Source organism: Diabrotica virgifera, chromosome 6 (genome assembly GCF_917563875.1).
Source record: "Diabrotica virgifera virgifera chromosome 6, PGI_DIABVI_V3a".
Lineage (NCBI taxonomy): Eukaryota > Metazoa > Arthropoda > Insecta > Coleoptera > Chrysomelidae > Diabrotica > Diabrotica virgifera.
Window position 1 is genome coordinate 252,129,113 of NC_065448.1, and position 21,327 is coordinate 252,150,439.

Genomic DNA, 21,327 nt, shown 5'->3' on the forward strand with positions numbered 1-21,327 from the left:
TTTAGGGGAATTACCGGGTACCGGGTGTCATAATTCTAAAGACGGGATCCCATGGAGTGCGCCGTGGCACGCTTCACCCGTTAAACGCCGGCAAACAGAAATAGAAAATATACACTCCCTGGCAAAAATTCCGCCACTAAAAATTTTTGATGTTTGATAATTTATAACTTTTTTATTTTTGTACTCCGATTTTCAAGATTCTTACATCAGTCTGTAGGCACTTGTATTGACATTATTTGATAGTATGGTTGGTATGGTGGCAGTGGCGGTCCGTGAGGTAGTGCCATAGAGCCATGGCACTACCTTCCTAACTATGCAGAAGCATATTTTTTATTTTTAAAATCTTTTAATGCCTGTTAATTTTTTGTGCGTATTTCTTTTTATCTTCATAAATTATATAAAATCTGGCAACTGTGCGCGTAGTACAATCGCTGCCACTTACAGTGGAGATTATTCGGCTGGAGAATCTTGAGCCAAAATTGGTACTGGCACGGCTGAAAAGAGAAAGATTTTACGAGCATCCTATATAAGTGACAGAGAAAGAGCTATATTGGACTATTTAGTATACCTTAAATGAGAATCTCGTGCCGGGCACGGTATCTATTTATTTTGAGTTTCTTTAAGTGCTGGCTTGTCGCTTTTGTTATGTCCATTTTCTGGTAAAGTTTTTGTATTTATAATATTATTATTAAACTTTTAGTGCATCATGATCGTGGGTGTAGTATAAATAATATTTTGATTATTTCTTAAGTTTAATTTATTAATTGACAATGAATCAGATTAGTATCTTAAAAAATTCTTTTGGTGGTTTTTCTTTACAAATTTTATAAGGTTTTGTGGAGCTTTCGAGTTAGCTTAAAGAGGTCACGACGAAAAAAAATTCACAAAATAGAGGCATATTTAAGTAACTGGTCAATTTTAGCGCCGAATTAGACAACGACTTAAAGGTTCATAATATGTAAAGTTCCAGATCTTTCAAAGGTCTACCGTCTCCTGACATGTAGTTGCTTCTAATTTATTTATGCCGGAGAAGTTTTCTGCTTACAAGCGTCGGTTCCCTGAATCATTTTTTAATGAAACATGGAGACAATTTTAATTTTTAAAAACAAAACTCGGTTTAAAACTGAATTAGAAGTACTGTATTAGTGAGACGAATTATTAAGTACTACCTCTGGGGCTATTCCGCTATGAGTTTTATTAAATGAGGAAGGTTTAAAAAGCACATTGGAAGAAACTATTAAACTTTTAAGCATTTTAATTACCATTTCTATATCAATATCTGAAGCAGAACGCTGTTCTTCGATGTTAAAACGAATTAAAACATTAGTTAAAAATACAACGAAAGAAGAACGACTTAGGTATGTTATCTGCAGAAAAGCATTTTGTAAATGGTATTGATAATTTTAATAATAAAGTCATTGAAAACTTTGCAACCAAAAAAAACAAGAAGGATGTATCGTAAACTTTAAAAGTGGTATTGACACAACTTTGTGCATGTGTATAAATAATGAAATAGTATTATTTTTATAATTTTGTAAATGAAGAGCTTATTGCAACATAATGGTAAGCCACAAAATAATAAAACAGAGATATCAATGTTTAAAGTTTTAAAAAAATCTAAAAAATATTGGTTTAAATGTAAAAACCTGAATGCTTGTTAGTTAGTTATATTAGTTATTAAAATACATGTACATTTATTATTTCACAAAAAAAACACATATTTATATTAAAAAAATAGGTTTATTAAAAAAAATGTGGCTTAACATATTCTTAAATTTAAAAAATCGCAATACAAAAAAATCAACTAAGTTATGTTTCTACAATTTCCACTTCCACCAGAAGCTGCGTTTAACTGATTATAAAAAGTGTGGTACACTGGCGGGATATAAACAAACTTTTTATATTGTCCAGTTTATTTTTCGCAATTTTCAGAGGTTCGTTATATTTCTTGTGAATGTTTGACAACTCTATTATTGCAGGTCTGCCTTTCCGTAAAACGGAATTTTCTTCGCCAATTTCACGTGAACTAATAATCGTCTTGGTTTTCTTAGATGTATACTGCTGTCCTGAATTACGGCTTCTTTTTCTTTCATTTCGATCATAGTGTTCCTCATTTCGTTGTCTCCATCTTGTTGGTTTTTTCTTCTCTGAATTAACCTCCTTATCTTTAAAAAGCCTGAGTATTGGTTCCTGCAATTCATCCTAGAACAACAAAAAGAGACTGTATTACACTCTAGAATTTGCGAATATTTCAAAAATTTTATATCAATAACTCGATAAGCCACATGGCATACCATATTGTTCCATGTAATATATATGAATATTTTTGTGCAAAAACATGGTAAGCCAAAAAATCAGAAAATAAAGCTTACCTCACTAGATTGAGACGGAAAATCATCGCCACTGGGCTTATGGTCTTTGTCTGCTACACTGTCATCCCTATCATCAATAAAATTGACATTTAAACTGCTATTTTCGCTTAAAACCGCTCTTAATTCAGCACGTGCACCTGGACCTGATGTCGGCGCCATTTTAATGTGGCTTACCACGTTTTACGCGAAAAAGTGAACAGAAATGGGCGACTGTATAAACACGATACAGCAATAACTCCGCCATCTATTGCAGTAATCACCAAATAATTTTTATATGGCTTAACATAGGTTTCTTCAAATACATAATGCAATAAAAGAGAATTCTGTAGAATTGTGGCTTACCATTATGTTGCAATAAGCTCTTCAAATAGATACTAAATAGTAATACAAGCTAAGTAATATTAGCAGTAAATAATGGTTGTAAGTTGAGAGTTTTTTATTGTTAATGAATTTACGGAACTGTTTTGATAAATTTTGAACAATTTCTTGGCACCTCAGATAAATATATATAAGATACATAAGGTAAAAGTATCAGCGCCTACTTTTTTTTAAATTTTTGTTTTATAACTTTTTTGACAATATCGTGAACCCGTCACTAAAAATTTTAGCGGCTATCCGAATTCTGGCACTACCTTTTTAAAGTGGTACGAACCGCCACTGTATGGTGGTAATAAACAATTTTTGCTTAGATAGCAGATGGCATTATACGCAGGTGAATGGAAGCGTTGTATTTTCTCCTTCTTCTTCTTATGGTGCCTATCCGTTACGGATGTTGGACACTAACATGGCTATTCTGACTTTGTTGACTGCTGCCCTGAAAAGTCCGGTAGTGGTTAAGTTAAACCATTTTCGCAGGTTATGCAGCCAGGATATTCGTCTTCGTCCTGGACCTCTTTTCCCATGCACTTTACCTTGAAGTATGGTCCGAAGTAGGTCATATCGTTGTTCATTGCGCATTACATGGCCCAGGTATTCCAGTTTGCGACGTTTTATGGTTACGACTAGTTCGCGCTCTTTACCCATTCTATCCCTAATAGCACACGACGTCCAATGGACGTCCAAAATAGGTCCATTTTTGGTCCTAACGTCCATGGACTATAAATGGACGTCCTTTGGACGTCCCATGTTGGACGTCCTTCGGAAGGAATAAATATGGACGTCCTTTGGACGTCCGACGTTGGACGTCCTTCGGACGGAATAAAAATGGACGTCCTTTGGACGTCCGACGTTGGACGTCCTTCGGAAGGAATAAATATGGACGTCCTTTGGACGTCCGACGTTGGACGTCCTTCGGACGGAATAAAAATGGACGTCCTTTGGACGTCCGACGTTGGACGTCCTTCGGAAGGAATAAATATGGACGTCCGACGTTGGACGTCCTTCGGAAGGAATAAATATGGACGTCCTTTGGACGTCCGACGTTGGACATTCTTCGGACGGAATAAAAATGGACGTCCGACGTTGGACGTCCTTCGGATGGAACAAATATGGACGTATATATACTGGACGAAATACGGACAATTCCCTAATAGCACACGACGTCATTTGGACGTCCAAAATAGGTCCATTTTTGGTCCTAACGTCCATGGACTATAAACGGACGTCCCATGTTGGACGTCCTTCGGAAGGAATAAATATGGACGTCCTTTGGACGTCCGACTTTGGACGTCCATACTGGACGAAATACGGACGTTTTATGAACGCTTATATTGGACACATTATACCAATTACGAGATCAAATAGCAAAATAATTCAATAAAATATTAACTTGCGTTAACTTTACGTTAATGAAATACAGTCAAACCTGTCACTAACGGCCACTAAAATGAAAGAACTATTGGCCGATATAGAAAAGTGGTCGTTATTGCCAGTTTTTGTAGCCTAGATATACAGTACAACCTGTGTTACTGGCCACCTGTACTAACGGCCAGTTTAAAAATTCCCCAAACCAATTATATCTAGACTACAAAAACTGGCAATACCGGTCACCTTTCTATATCGGCCAATAGCTTTTTCATTTTTAGCGGCCGTTACTGACAGGTTTTACTGTAATTAGTGTGGGGAATTTTTAAACTGGCCGTTAGTACAGGTGGCCGGTGTTGGCAGGGGGCCGGTAACACAAGTTTTACTGTAGTTTAAATCGATTAGATCGAAAGATTAAATCTTAATTCAAAATTGTATATTAAATTATTACAATTATAAAACTATATAGTTTAATATCCAAAACATGTTTTGATTTCATGTAATGTAATGAAAATCTTATTTGTAAATTATTGGTTACAATGTTTAACAACAGGAAATATTCAAGAATAAATAAAATAAAAGTTTCCCCTAACAACAAAACATTCCAGGAATTCTACTATCAAAGTTCTATTCCGTGAACATCTGATTAAATTATGGCTGGAAAGTTACCACAAGATATTCTATGAAAAGAGTACAATGTCCTCCTGGAGGGGTAAAATTTTCCATACTCTAAAGAGAGGCCATTTACTATTCAATTTGCGTTCATTTTCAAATTTGCCGCGCGAGTATCTATGTAGCGTCGCGTGGTCATTGGTCATCAAGTCATCAATTATTTCATTTTCATCATAAGATAACCTAAAAATTTAGTAAAAATTTTGATTGGAAAAAAATGCATCGATAAGGGGGTGAAAAATGGAAATTAGTGGCTTTTTTTGCTGTACTCAACTGTACTGTTTAATATGCTAGTTTTGGCTATGGCTGGATCTCTTAAACAATTATGTAAGTATTATAAAATCCGTTTTCAATTTTCTTTATGAAACGAATTATTTATGCATGTATTACCTGTAAATATTTTGATTTTTAATTGTAAAGAATAGAAAAATTACCGTTCATTTTAATTTTTTTTAGAATCAGCTGAAAGTGGTCTACAAAAAACCAGATATAACCAAAATAAAGATATAAAAAGTGTATTGGCTAATTGGAAGAAACAACATTGTCCATGCATAATAAGTTATTACTTTATAAACAAATATTAATACCTAGGAATGGAACCTGGATATAATCATCAAGAAGATAGCAGGAATCCCGACAAACAACTTAAATAAGTACAAGAATATTGAGGAAATCCTCCTCGATACTACTGGGCAAACTAGAAGATTGAAGAGGACAAAGCCTTTTGAACTAGTTTGAGTGATAGGTGATAGTGAAAAGCAGAGCATAGTGCGTGATGTGGCTGTGTATGTTAGAATAGTGCACGATCTTGTTAGATTAGATAAGAGACGCTATCGGGTAAGCTCTTCATTTTAAGAAACATTAGTAATTTAGGTTAAATTAAAATTGCTCATTGGTCAGTTATGACCAGATTGCTTTTTTTATGTTTGGCAAAAAGGGCGTAAGTCAGAATTGCACATTGCTAATGTTTTGATGATTTCTGGACCAGCAAAAAACTGTTGTAGACGTAAACTGTATGTACCAATAAAAAGAGCCGATTTTTCTGGTCCAGAAATCATCAAAACATTATCGATGTGCATTTCTGACTTAAGCCCTTTTTCCCAAACATCAGAGAATTGTAATGTACAAATTCTCCTATCTGATTTTTCATGAATTTTGTAGGAGACGAAAAACCATTTTTAGGATCATCTCCTGCTTTCACATGTAAATTTTGACATGTCTTGTAGTAAATAGATAGTTGAATTTACTACAAAACATGTCAAAAAATATATGAAAACAGGAGGTAACCATAAAAAAGTTTTTAGTCTCTCTTACAAAACTCATGAAAAAACAAATCGGAGGTATGTCACATCAGTGACTATATCCAGGGAATGTCTAAAAAATATACTTTGATGTCCCAAGAACCAAATATAACCTTTATATATATACAGGGTGTAACAAAAATACAGGTCATAAATTTAATCACATATCCTGGGACCAAAAATAGTTTGATTGGACCTAACTTACCTTAGTACAAATGTGCACAAAAGAAAAGTTACAGCCCTTTGAAGTTATATATTAATAGCACCAAGGGCCTTAGAGGCCCATGGCTTGAAAAGTTTGTTTTTTCTTCATTTTCACGTTTCTTTATGTAAGATTATTTTTTATATTATATTATATTATATTTCTTACTGAGATCTTCTCTGGCTTGATATGTGATTTTTCTCCATTCCTTCCTCTTATTCATTTTTCTTTTCTGACCCTGTAACACCATTCTTTCCAAATCTTTTTCGACCTCTTGCTTCCATCTATTTTCCGGTCTTCCTCTTCTCTTTCTTGAAGCTATAGTGTAGTTTAGTACCCTTTTCGGAGTCCTCGTTTTTGGCATCCTTTCAATGTGACCTCGTGATCTAAGTCTCTGTGCCTTTATCACTCATTTGAAGTTACAAAATGAAAAGTGATTTTTTCCAATGTATCGAAAACAATGTGCTTTTGTGCACGTTTCAATTTAATTATTATTGTAGTACCTACCATTTAAACAACGTTTTAAAAACTTTTTTGCCTCTTATTGCTTTTTCGAAAAGTCAATTTTTATCGAAATATTGTGAATATTTGTCAAATCCACCACATATTTGTATATGGTTAAGTACGATTATGGAGACTTGGTAATAATATGCAAACTTATTTATGCTTTACATTTTTAGGTATATTTTGAACCATATTAAAAAAGAAGCCAGACTCGATAAAACGTGCCTTATCGAAAAAATACAAAGAGGCAAAAAAGTTTTGAAAACACTCTGTTTAACTAATGGTACCTCAGTAATAGTTTAATTGGAACATACAACATTTGGGGGGTTTAAAGGAACAAAACCCCCATAAAATTTTTACGTGGACATATTAAAAAAGAAGTCGCAACTCGATAAAAACTGCCTTATCTGAAAAATACTAAGAAACAGAAATATTGAATTTAACTAATGGTACCACAATAATAAAATTGAATTGGAACATACACAAAAGTTTGGGAGGATTTAAGGGATCAAAACCCCCATAAAATTTTTATGGGGTGCACAAATTTCACCATAATTTTTCTTTAAGATATTCCTGCCATAATAATGCCACATGTCACATGTCCATTTTCAATAAAAAATCGCTAATAGTTTTCGATATAATCGAAAAAATCCATTTTCATTTTGTAATTTCAAAGGGCTGTAACTTTTTATGTGCATATTTGTACAAGGTAAGTTAGGTTCATTTGAACTATTTTTGGTCCCAGAATAATGTGATTTAATTTATGACCTGTATTTTTGTTACACCCTGTATATACAGCCCATTACGCACCACCTTAAAAATTGGGCATTTTTGATGTCTCGAATTTCCTAAACCTGTTGTTGCATCTAGGTGATTTTTTTTATAATATTCTAGCCTAGGCCCTAGAATATGTTACCTCCTTATGCTTGTCATGCACAGGGAGCTATACTGTAATATATATTATATCACATTACTATAGAGAGCGATATGATATAATATACATATATTACAGCATGACAAGCTTAAGGAGGTAACCTATAGCCTAGGCTATAATATTATAAAAACATCACTTAGATGGGACAACAGGTTTAGGAAATACGAGACATCAAATATACCCCATATTTAAGGTGGTGCGTTAATTTCTTGGAGAAGTGTATTGTAATTTAATGTAAATACTGTAATATCCAATAATTGTAATTTGATATAAGATGAAATATAAGTTCCTTAAAAAATATATTTTTTATTTCCCACAATACATTCTCCACAGGTCTAAATATCGTCGCTAGACGTCCACCGAATGACCTTCCAGGACGTTAAATGGATGTTCAGCAGCAAGACATTGGACCAAACTGGGACATCCTATGAATGCCCAAATGACGTCCACCGAACGTCCCCTCCGACGTTAGGTGGACCTCCATTGGACGTTTAACAACTTGGCCTTTGGACCAAAATTGGACGTCCTGTTAAGGTCCAATTCACGTCCCCTAGGACGTCCGATTAAGGTCCAATTCACGTCCCCTAGGACGTCCGATTAAGGTCCAATTTACGTCCGATTAAGGTACAATTTACGTCCGCTTAAGGTCCCATTTACGTCCGATTAAAGTCCAATTTACGTCCGATTAAGGTCCAATTTACGTCCGATTAAGGTCCAATTTACGTCCGATTAAGGTCCAATTTACGTCCGATTAAGGTCAAATTTACGTCCTATTAAGGTCCAATTTATGTCCGATTAAGGTCCAATTTACGTCCGATTAAGGTCCAATTTACGTCCGATTAAGGTCCAATTTACGTCCCCTAGGACGTCCGATTAAGGTCCAATTTATGTCCGATTAAGGTCCAATTTACGTCCGATTAAGGTCCAATTTACGTCCCCTAGGACGTCCGATTAAGGTCCAATTTGCGTCCGATTAAGTTCCAATATACGTCCCCTCGGACCTTAGATGGACGTCCAATGGACGTTCGGTAGCGCGACATTTGGACCAAAATAGGACGTATAAAGGACGTTCCTCGGACGAAAACGGACGTCCAAAGGACGTCCCTAAAGTCCGTGAAGGACGTCCAATGGACGTCCATTGGACGTCCTTGTGCTATTAGGGATGTAGAACTTCTTCGTTGGTAACTCTGTCTATCCAGGAAATCCTCAAAATGCGTCTATAGCACCACATCTCAAATGCTTCGAGTCTCTTCAGTGATGCTTCAGTTAAGGTCCATGACTCCACGCCATATAAAAGAACGGAGAATACGTAGCACTTTAGTAAACGAATTGTTATTTCCAATTTTATATCGTGACTGTTAAAGATTTTTTTCATTTTGACGAAGGCTGATCTTGCTTTCTCGATCCTTATCTTAATTTCCGTCGATTGGTCCCACTGTTTATTTAAGTTTGCACCCAAATAACAAAAGTTGGTGATTTGTGTTATAGGTTGTTGGTTAACTAGTAATTGACCAGGTGGTATCCTATTTTTGCTTATAACCATGTATTTGGTTTTTTTGATGTTAAAATCAAGCCCAAACCTGCTACTTACTTCTGCCACCCTGGAGACAAGTGTCTGCAGACCTTCAAGACTGTCTGCAAAAATGACAGTATCATCCCTAATAGCACAAGGACGTCCAATGGACGTCCATTGGACGTCCTTCACGGACTTTAGGGACGTCCTTTGGACGTCCGTTTTCGTCCGAGGAACGTCCTATTTTGGTCCAAATGTCGCGCTACCGAACGTCCATTGGACGTCCATCTAAGGTCCGAGGGGACGTATATTGGAACTTAATCGGACGCAAATTGGACCTTAATCGGACGTCCTAGGGGACGTAAATTGGACCTTAATCGGACGTAAATTGGACCTTAATCGAACATAAATTGGACCTTAATCGGACGTCCTAGGGGACGTAAATTGGACCTTAATCGGACGTAAATTGGACCTTAATCGGACGTAAATTGGACCTTAATCGGACATAAATTGGACCTTAATAGGACGTAAATTTGACCTTAATCGGACGTAAATTGGACCTTAATCGGACGTAAATTGGACCTTAATCGGACGTAAATTGGACCTTAATCGGACGTAAATTGGACTTTAATCGGACGTAAATGGGACCTTAAGCGGACGTAAATTGTACCTTAATCGGACGTAAATTGGACCTTAATCGGACGTCCTAGGGGACGTGAATTGGACCTTAATCGGACGTCCTAGGGGACGTGAATTGGACCTTAACAGGACGTCCAATTTTGGTCCAAAGGCCAAGTTGTTAAACGTCCAATGGAGGTCCACCTAACGTCGGAGGGGACGTTCGGTGGACGTCATTTGGGCATTCATAGGATGTCCCAGTTTGGTCCAATGTCTTGCTGCTGAACATCCATCTAACGTCCTGGAAGGTCATTCGGTGGACGTCTAGCGACGACGATATTTAGACCTGTGGAGAATGTATTGTGGGAAATAAAAAATATATTTTTTAAGGAACTTATATTTCATCTTATATCAAATTACAATTATTGGATATTACAGTATTTACATTAAATTACCATACACTTCTCCAAGAAATTAACGCACCACCTTAAATATGGGGTATATTTGATGTCTCGTGTTTCCTAAACCTGTTGTCCCATCTAAGTGATGTTTTTATAATATTATAGCCTAGGCTATAGGTTACCTCCTTAAGCTTGTCATGCTGTAATATATGTATATTATATCATATCGCTCTCTATAGTAATGTGATATAATATATATTACAGTATAGCTCCCTGTGCATGACAAGCATAAGGAGGTAACATATTCTAGGGCCTAGGCTAGAATATTATAAAAAAAATCACCTAGATGCAACAACAGGTTTAGGAAATTTGAGACATCAAAAATGCCCAATTTTTAAGGTGGTGCGTAATGGGCTGTATATACAGGGTGTAACAAAAATACAGGTCATAAATTAAATCACATTATTCTGGGACCAAAAATAGTTCAAATGAACCTAACTTACCTTGTACAAATATGCACATAAAAAGTTACAGCCCTTTGAAATTACAAAATGAAAATGGATTTTTTCGATTATATCGAAAACTATTAGCGATTTTTTATTGAAAATGGACATGTGACATGTGGCATTATTATGGCAGGAATATCTTAAAGAAAAATTATGGTGAAATTTGTGCACCCCATAAAAATTTTATGGGGGTTTTGATCCCTTAAATCCTCCCAAACTTTTGTGTATGTTCCAATTCAATTTTATTATTGTGGTACCATTAGTTAAATTCAATATTTTTGTTTCTTAGTATTTTTCAGATAAGGCAGTTTTTATCGAGTTGCGACTTCTTTTTTAATATGTCCACGTAAAAATTTTATGGGGGTTTTGTTCCTTTAAACCCCCCAAATGTTGTATGTTCCAATTAAACTATTACTGAGGTACCATTAGTTAAACAGAGTGTTTTCAAAACTTTTTTGCCTCTTTGTATTTTTTCGATAAGGCACGTTTTATCGAGTCTGGCTTCTTTTTTAATATGGTTCAAAATATACCTAAAAATGTAAAGCATAAATAAGTTTGCATATTATTACCAAGTCTCCATAATCGTACTTAACCATATACAAATATGTGGTGGATTTGACAAATATTCACAATATTTCGATAAAAATTGACTTTTCGAAAAAGCAATAAAAGTTTTTAAAACGTTGTTTAAATGGTAGGTACTACAATAATAATTAAATTGAAACGTGCACAAAAGCACATTGTTTTCGATACATTGGAAAAAATCACTTTTCATTTTGTAACTTCAAATGAGTGATAAAGGCACAGAGACTTAGATCACGAGGTCACATTGAAAGGATGCCAAAAACGAGGACTCCGAAAAGGGTACTAAACTACACTATAGCTTCAAGAAAGAGAAGAGGAAGACCGGAAAATAGATGGAAGCAAGAGGTCGAAAAAGATTTGGAAAGAATGGTGTTACAGGGTCAGAAAAGAAAAATGAATAAGAGGAAGGAATGGAGAAAAATCACATATCAAGCCAGAGAAGATCTCAGTACATAAAGAAACGTGAAAATGAAGAAAAAACAAACTTTTCAAGCCATGGGCCTCTAAGGCCCTTGGTGCTATTAATATATAACTTCAAAGGGCTGTAACTTTTCTTTTGTGCACATTTGTACTAAGGTAAGTTAGGTCCAATCAAACTATTTTTGGTCCCAGGATATGTGATTAAATTTATGACCTGTATTTTTGTTACACCCTGTATATATATATAAAGGTTATATTTGGTTCTTGGGACATCAAAGTATATTTTTTAGACATTCCCTGGATATAGTCACTGATGTGACATACCTCCGATTTGTTTTTTCATGAGTTTTGTAAGAGAGACTAAAAACTTTTTTATGGTTACCTCCTGTTTTCATATATTTTTTGACATGTTTTGTAGTAAATTCAACTATCTATTTACTACAAGACATGTCAAAATTTACATGTGAAAGCAGGAGATGATCCTAAAAATGGTTTTTCGTCTCCTACAAAATTCATGAAAAATCAGATAGGAGAATTTGTACATTACAATTCTCTGATGTTTGGGAAAAAGGGCTTAAGTCAGAAATGCACATCGATAATGTTTTGATGATTTCTGGACCAGAAAAATCGGCTCTTTTTATTGGTACATACAGTTTACGTCTACAACAGTTTTTTGCTGGTCCAGAAATCATCAAAACATTAGCAATTTGCAATTCTGACTTACGCCCTTTTTGCCAAACATAAAAAAAGCAATCTGGTCATAACTGACCAATGAGCAATTTTAATTTAACCTAAATTACTAATGTTTCTTAAAATGAAGAGCTTACCCGATAGCGTCTCTTATCTAATCTAACAAGATCGTGCACTATTCTAACATACACAGCCACATCACGCACTATACTCTGCTTTTCACTATCACCTATCACTCAAACTAGTTCAAAAGGCTTTGTCCTCTTCAATCTTCTAGTTTGCCCAGTAGTATCGAGGAGGATTTCCTCAATATTCTTGTACTTATTTAAGTTGTTTGTCGGGATTCCTGCTATCTTCTTGATGATTATATCCAGGTTCCATTCCTAGGTATTAATATTTGTTTATAAAGTAATAACTTATTATGCATGGACAATGTTGTTTCTTCCAATTAGCCAATACACTTTTTATATCTTTATTTTGGTTATATCTGGTTTTTTGTAGACCACTTTCAGCTGATTCTAAAAAAAATTAAAATGAACGGTAATTTTTCTATTCTTTACAATTAAAAATCAAAATATTTACAGGTAATACATGCATAAATGATTCGTTTCATAAAGAAAATTGAAAACGGATTTTATAATACTTACATAATTGTTTAAGAGATCCAGCCATAGCCAAAACTAGCATACTAAACAGTACAGTTGAGTACAGCAAAAAAAGCCACTAATTTCCATTTTTCACCCCCTTATCGATGCATTTTTTTCCAATCTAAATTTTTAGGTTATCTTATGATGAAAATGAAATAATTGATGACTTGATGACCAATGACCACGCGACGCTACATAGATACTCGCGCGGCAAATTTGAAAATGAACGCAAATTGAATAGTAAATGGCCTCTCTTTAGAGTATGGAAAATTTTACCCCTCCAGGAGGACATTGTACTCTTTTCATAGAATATCTTGTGGTAACTTTCCAGCCATAATTTAATCAGATGTTCACGGAATAGAACTTTGATAGTAGAATTCCTGGAATGTTTTGTTGTTAGGGGAAACTTTTATTTTATTTATTCTTGAATATTTCCTGTTGTTAAACATTGTAACCAATAATTTACAAATAAGATTTTCATTACATTACATGAAATCAAAACATGTTTTGGATATTAAACTATATAGTTTTATAATTGTAATAATTTAATATACAATTTTGAATTAAGATTTAATCTTTCGATCTAATCGATTTAAACTACAGTAAAACTTGTGTTACCGGCCCCCTGCCAACACCGGCCACCTGTACTAACGGCCAGTTTAAAAATTCCCCACACTAATTACAGTAAAACCTGTCAGTAACGGCCGCTAAAAATGAAAAAGCTATTGGCCGATATAGAAAGGTGACCGGTATTGCCAGTTTTTGTAGTCTAGATATAATTGGTTTGGGGAATTTTTAAACTGGCCGTTAGTACAGGTGGCCAGTAACACAGGTTGTACTGTATATCTAGGCTACAAAAACTGGCAATAACGACCACTTTTCTATATCGGCCAATAGTTCTTTCATTTTAGTGGCCGTTAGTGACAGGTTTGACTGTATTTCATTAACGTAAAGTTAACGCAAGTTAATATTTTATTGAATTATTTTGCTATTTGATCTCGTAATTGGTATAATGTGTCCAATATAAGCGTTCATAAAACGTCCGTATTTCGTCCAGTATGGACGTCCAAAGTCGGACGTCCAAAGGACGTCCATATTTATTCCGTCCGAAGAACGTCCATATTTATTCCTTCCGAAGGACGTCCAACATGGGACGTCCGTTTATAGTCCATGGACGTTAGGACCAAAAATGGACCTATTTTGGACGTCCAAATGACGTCGTGTGCTATTAGGGAATTGTCCGTATTTCGTCCAGTATATATACGTCCATATTTGTTCCATCCGAAGGACGTCCAACGTCGGACGTCCATTTTTATTCCGTCCGAAGAATGTCCAACGTCGGACGTCCAAAGGACGTCCATATTTATTCCTTCCGAAGGACGTCCAACGTCGGACGTCCATATTTATTCCTTCCGAAGGACGTCCAACGTCGGACGTCCAAAGGACGTCCATTTTTATTCCGTCCGAAGGACGTCCAACGTCGGACGTCCAAAGGACGTCCATATTTATTCCTTCCGAAGGACGTCCAACGTCGGACGTCCAAAGGACGTCCATTTTTATTCCGTCCGAAGGACGTCCAAAGGACGTCCATATTTATTCCTTCCGAAGGACGTCCAACATGGGACGTCCAAAGGACGTCCATTTATAGTCCATGGACGTTAGGACCAAAAATGGACCTATTTTGGACGTCCATTGGACGTCGTGTGCTATTAGGGATCAGCGTATCTTATGTTGTTCAATCGTTCTCCGTTTATAAGTATTCCCTCGTCTATGTCCGTTAGCGCTAGGTTCATAATGTGTTCTGAATATGTATTGAACAATAATGGGGACAATATACATCCCTGTCGCACACCTCTTTTTATCTTTATGTCGTCTGTTAACTGATCCCCTACTCTAACAGCTGCAGTTTGTTCGTAATAGATATTGTTTATTATACGGCGATCTCTGCTGTCTAGACCAATTGAATTTAATATTTTCATCAGTTCGTCATGTTTTATTCTATCGAACGCTTTCTGGTAATCAACAAAACACACATATATATCACAATTCACGTCTCTACATCTTTGAAAGAGAACTTGTATTGCAAAAAGTGCCTCTCGAGTACCCAATGCATCCCTAAAGCCGAATTGTGTGTTTGTCATGTGTTCTTCACACTTTTTATATATTCTTTTATGTATAATTTTTAAAAAAGTTTTCAGGAGATGGCTCATAAGGCTTATTATTCGATAATCTTCACATTTTTTGGCATTGGGTTTTTTAGGGATTGTTATAAAAGTTGATCTTAGCCACTGTTGGGGTATTTTTCCACTTTGGTATATTTTGTTGAAGATCAAGGTAAGTCTTTTTACTTCGTCTTTATCCATAATTTTTAAAAATTCTGAGTAGAACTCGTCTGGTCCTGCGGCTTTTCCCTCCTTAATGTTGTTTATAGCAGCTTCTACTTCCGCTTCGAGAATAGGTGGTCCGGTATCGTCATTTTTATTTTGTGTGATGGTGACATTCCTATCGTCTTCAAATGTTGTTGTCACATATTTCATCCATGTTGTTTTTGTTTCTTCAATATCAACTATTGGATTTCCTTGAGCGTCTGTTAAGTGTCCCGGCCTTTTTGATTTATAGATGCCTGCTGCTTCTTTGATCTTTTTGTGGAGGTTGAAGGAATCGTGTTTACGTTCCAACATCTCGATTTCTTCACACTGTTCTTCCAGATTTCTGTTTTTAGCTTCTCTGACAGCTTTTTTTATCTCTTTGTCTAGAAACTGATATGCAACGTAGTCTTTCCGCTTGGATTCTCTTCTTCTGTCCATCATCTGTAATATACCGTCGGTCATCCATGGCTTTTTCTTTTCTGTCTTTTTCGGTCGCAGGTATTGGTCTAATATTTCCTTCCCAATGTTTTCTAAGTGGTTTATTTCTGTGTCAACATCATTAACTACTTCTGACTTGGATATGTTGTTCTTCAGATATTCCCGTACTTCTTGCTTTATGTCATCATCTCTTAGTTGTTTGAGATCGTATCTTATAGGATTAGGTTTGTGGATTTTTTTAAATTTCAGACGAAACTTACCGACAAGTGGGTTATGGTCTGACTTAATATCTGCACCAGGGTAGGCTTTCACTGATGTTATAGAGTTTTTGAATCTTTTATTTATTAAAATATAGTCAATCTGGTTTCTAATGAGATTTTCTGGCGTGTCACCGGGTGAGCGCCATGTGTATAACCTTCTGTATGGTAATTTGAAGAGTGTATTGGTGATTACCAACTCTTCTTCTGTAGCAAATGTGAGTAGGCGTTCTCCTCTCTCATTTCGCTCACCCAAACCCCATGAACCTACTACTTCACCATAACTACCCTTACCGATTTTGGCATTAAAGTCACCCATAACTAGCGTTACTTCATTGGTTTTTAACTTACTTAGGACTTTCCTTAAATCGTAATAAAAAGCCTCTATTACTTCGTCTGATTTGTCTGCTGTGGGTGCGTATATTTGGATTATGTTGGTTTTTGCTGGGAATAAATCCAATTGAATGAGCATGATTCTCTCGGATATTGGAACAAAATTCGTAACGTATTTTTTTATTTGTTTATTTAAAATTACTCCGACGCCATGCTTATGTTGACCTTCTGTATTTCCAGAGTAATATACTTGGTGCTCGTTTATTTGACATTTTCCGGCATCAGGCCATCGCATTTCACTGATGCCCATTATATCGATATTCAGTCTTTCCATTTCATGGATGGCATTATAAATTTTGCCTGCTTCGTACATGGTCTTGACGTTCCAGGTGCATATTTTAATAAACTGCTTAATTTTTCTAGGCGTATCCTTTCCTTTTACTTGGGGGTTTCGCTTGCTAACGACCTGGGAGGCCCCATGGTTCTGTGTTGTTATTCCTCCCTTGCCGGATCTTGCACTCCGATATACATGATCAGTAGTCTTCACTCTCAAAGCTGTAGCCATGATAGATGTACAAGAGATATCCATATGGATCTTTAATGTAGTGATTTCTCCTTGCCTTCTACATCCTTACGCCGTTGACCTAGTTCTCGGTTCATCCGCTTTTAGGGCCAGTTTCCCAACCCTAGGACAAAAGAGTGCCCTACCACTTACCCAACTCATCCGCCCGAAGCCGTTGGTAGGTAAGTGGAGGATTGCTTATACCGGCAATCACTCGGACGTCAGAGCCTCGTTTGTTATCTAGCAGGATGCACCGGATGACCAGAATCAAGATCATCACGCGGGCAGGTGAGGTTGACATTTGGATAGGAGAGACTATACGTTGCGCATCACTATCCCTTACATCCCTATTTTCTCCTAACTTTAAAAAATTCTGTGGAAATATTGAAGGGCTGATTTTGTTTAAGTTGTTTTTTTTAGTATCTCAGAGGAAAACCCTAAAGATTTTGTTTTTTGAATTATCGAAATACCTATCTCTTTTCTTGTAAGAGCTGTACCTACCTAAATAAAAACACTACTTTCAAGGTTTATTTAATTAAAAATAGCAAGCTCACCAAAATGAACAACACCGGGTATGTCCATCTCTCGTAGCAATGACTGCTCGCAATCTGTTTGGAATCAAATGAATAAGATGAGTTATCTTTGCCTGGGGAATAGCCCGATATTTCTCTACCAGATCCAACCTTAACTGTTAACTGTACCAAATTTTCTGGAGGCGGCCCTGGAGGATAAGTTTCTACACATTCATATACTAAGGCGGTCCAATAAGTAGGTACTCAGCATCCAAAATAATAACGAAAATTTTGGAAAACTGGTGATTTATTTCTGAAGGTAGTCTCTTTTTAGCTCGATACACTTGACCCAGCTATGCTCCGACTTCTTTACCCTGTCTGAAGAATACGTTTTCTCGCTTCCATAGGGGTGATGAACTCCTCATTCGAATAGGGTCAAATCTGGAGAATGTGGTGGATGGGATAAAAGTTCGAGCCAAATTCGACAAGTGTTGCCATGGCGACGGTGGAGGAGTGAGACGGGGCGTTGTCATGGTGGTAGAGCATTTTCTTCATCCACAATTGGGGCTGTTTTCTCTGTAATTCAGCGTCGAATCGGCCCAATAATGCGGTATAGTAAAGCCCTGTGGCCATTTTGAAGTTGGTTGAATATGGTTTCTCTGAGAATGCATATAACTTTATGAAATCTTACCTGCTTCACAGATCACAGATAGTAAAGGTGGTAGGAACATTTTCAGGTCAGTTTAATGCCATGTCAGGTGTCCCACAGGGTAGTAATTTAGGCCCTTTACTATTCCTACTTTTTATCAACGATTTACCAGCATCAGTAACTGTTTCAACCAGCCTACAGTATGCTGATGACTTTAAACTTTTTAGAACAATCTCATGTAATGAAGACTGTCATATGTTACAGTCTGATCTAAGTCATGTGGCTGGTTGGTTTAGAATTAATAAGATGTCACTTAATATTAGCAAATGTTCAGTTGTCACATTTACTCGTAAATTAAATTTCATCATTGAAGATTATCATATAGATGGTGTAGTTATAGACAAGAAAAATGAATTTAGGGATCTGGGGGTCAATTTTGAGTCAAACATGAGCTTTCATAAACATCTTTATAGTATTGTAAATAAGGCATATAAAATATTAGGTTTTATTATACGTAATTCTAGGAACTTTGATATTGACACAATTATAAGGCTCTACAATGCCATTGTAAGACCAAATCTAGAATATGCGTCAGTCATATGGTCCCCAACAACAGCTTTTAAAATGGATTTAATTGAAAAGGTTCAAAAGCGTTTTTTAAGATATCTTTATTTCAGAAAATATAGAGTGTACCCTTATATGATCTCATATTATTCAATGCTAAGGAAATCGAAAGACTCTCTGCTAGAAGGGATCGGCAGTCTGTGATGTTCATATATAATATTGTAAATAATTTTAAGTATAAAAGCTGTGGAATGGTGAATTTTGTACATTTTAAGATACCAAAGATTAGGCTGAGAATTATAAATAGGAAACCTTTTTTTGTATGGAACAGTTTATCTCCTATCAATAAAATGCTCAGAGTTTGTAATGAATTTTTAGACCAGCATCCAGAACTGGATTTTTTCGATGCAAGTTGTAAAGATATTCAGAAACTTCTGGTGGGCTGGGATAATTTTCAGATGCAATTAGAAGTTATATAATGTATAGATCTATATCATATATGTGTATATATATATATATATATATATATATATATATATATATATATGTGTGTATTTTCTTTTGTTATTGTTAGTCTGTTGTTTTGTTTGTTAATTTGTAAGTTGCCATCACCTGTGATTACCATTGTAACATTTTTTTTGTTTATTACTGGTGTTTGTGATGTGTACCAATAAATAAATAAATAAATAAATAAATTTTGCCCTTTTCCAGGAAGCTGATATAGATCGTACTTTGTTAATCCCAGAAAACAGTGGACATCACCTTTCCTGTCGCCGATAAGACAGTCTTCGCCTCCTTCGAGCACGTTCGCATGGTGACGTCCACTGTAACGAATATTCCTTGGTCTCTGGTGAGTACCGCATGAGCGCCCATATAATCAGGGGGGGGGGCAGGCGTGAAGATTTTGCACATTACATTTTGTACACTTTGGAAAACAATAATATAGTTTAAAGCACCCGAAAAGCTAGGGGGACCACGGCCTTCCTCTGCCCATGGGTATGGGCGCCTATGAGTACCGGTGGATCATGTTTCATCAACGGTTATGAAGCAACATAGAAACTCCTTCGGCTTATTCTTGAATAGCCTCAGACTGCTCTGAAGTGGTGTCATGGTTGCGCTTGTTGGTCTGATTGAGAAAACGCGGCACCCATTGCACCGACAGCTTTCTTATGCCCAAAATTTCATGCAGGATATGACTCATGCGACCTTTTGAGATGCCTACTGTCTCAACTATCTTGAGAACCTTCAGCCGGCGTCTACCAATACGAGATCGTGAAGTTCTTTCGCATTATCCTCCGTGGTAGCCGTTTTAGGGGCACCTGGGTGTGACTTATCAAAAACCAACGTGCGATCATGTTGAAACTCGTTAAACCAATTTTTGTCGGTCGCCATCGAAGGAGAGGAGTCACCGTACACAGCATTCAAACGATCTTTAGTTAACTGCCCGATTTCTCTTCGAAAGGCAAGAATGGAATAACCGACAGATGCTTTTTTATTTTTCTAAAATCCCCAAACACGTCTGCTTCCACATGAGGTCAAAACAAAACTAAAAGTCCGATTTGGCTAAGATTTTGACATAGACCGTCTACAAGAATGTATTATACGATAGTTTTTTATGAAAAAAAGGGAAGATAAATTTTTTGTCACAAATTGAACGAGGAATTCAAAAATGATTTTTAATTTGCAATATCTCAGTGCTGTATCTATTTTTTTTCTTTAAAAAATTTCAGACACTACTCGTACGCGCGCCAATGGTGAATATAAAATTCTTAATTATATCTCAAAGAATGCGCTACGTCTTAAAACCCACCAAATTTCATTTGCATATCTCAACCGGTTTTTAGAGCAATAAATAAATCGTCAGTTTGTAAGAAAAATTTTAACACCCCGTATCTCGGAATCGAAGCATTTGCGGACATTATGTTTATAGAGTAAACTGTCATTATTTTGTTATGTAGAATTACCCGTTAACGTTTGTCGTACTTATTTACAAACACCTCGTATAGGTAAAAAAAAATTTCTTACTCTCTTTCTCCCTTTTAGGATTAACAACCCCTAGACAGGTTTTTGAGGTAAATGTAGGTGGCAACGTTGGGATAAAGTTGATCTTGGCGAAGGGCGCATGACGAATAAAGGGTTATTTGCGGTCATTGGGGAAATCGATAATTTTGGTCACATTTTTATTTTTCCAGACGTTGCCGTAGGTTAGACCAAACTTTTTTTCAACAAACTATTTCAATGACCGTTATAGAGAATGTTATATTAAAAATATACAAACGTAATGGCTTTTTAAACTATATATCTCAGAAATCTTCAGTTACTTATGTATTTTAGTTATTTTGCAAATAGCCAGCCCAGTATAATTTTTCAATTTTAGCGGACCCTGCGGATTGTTAAAATTTTAGGCAAAAACTATTAAACCGATCCTTACGAAATTTAGTAGACGTTTCAGGTTTCAGTAGTATTATAGAGTTTTTCTAGGTGGGATATGAAAACTATAAAATATGTTTAAGTAAAAATGTCTCTGTTTAGCGT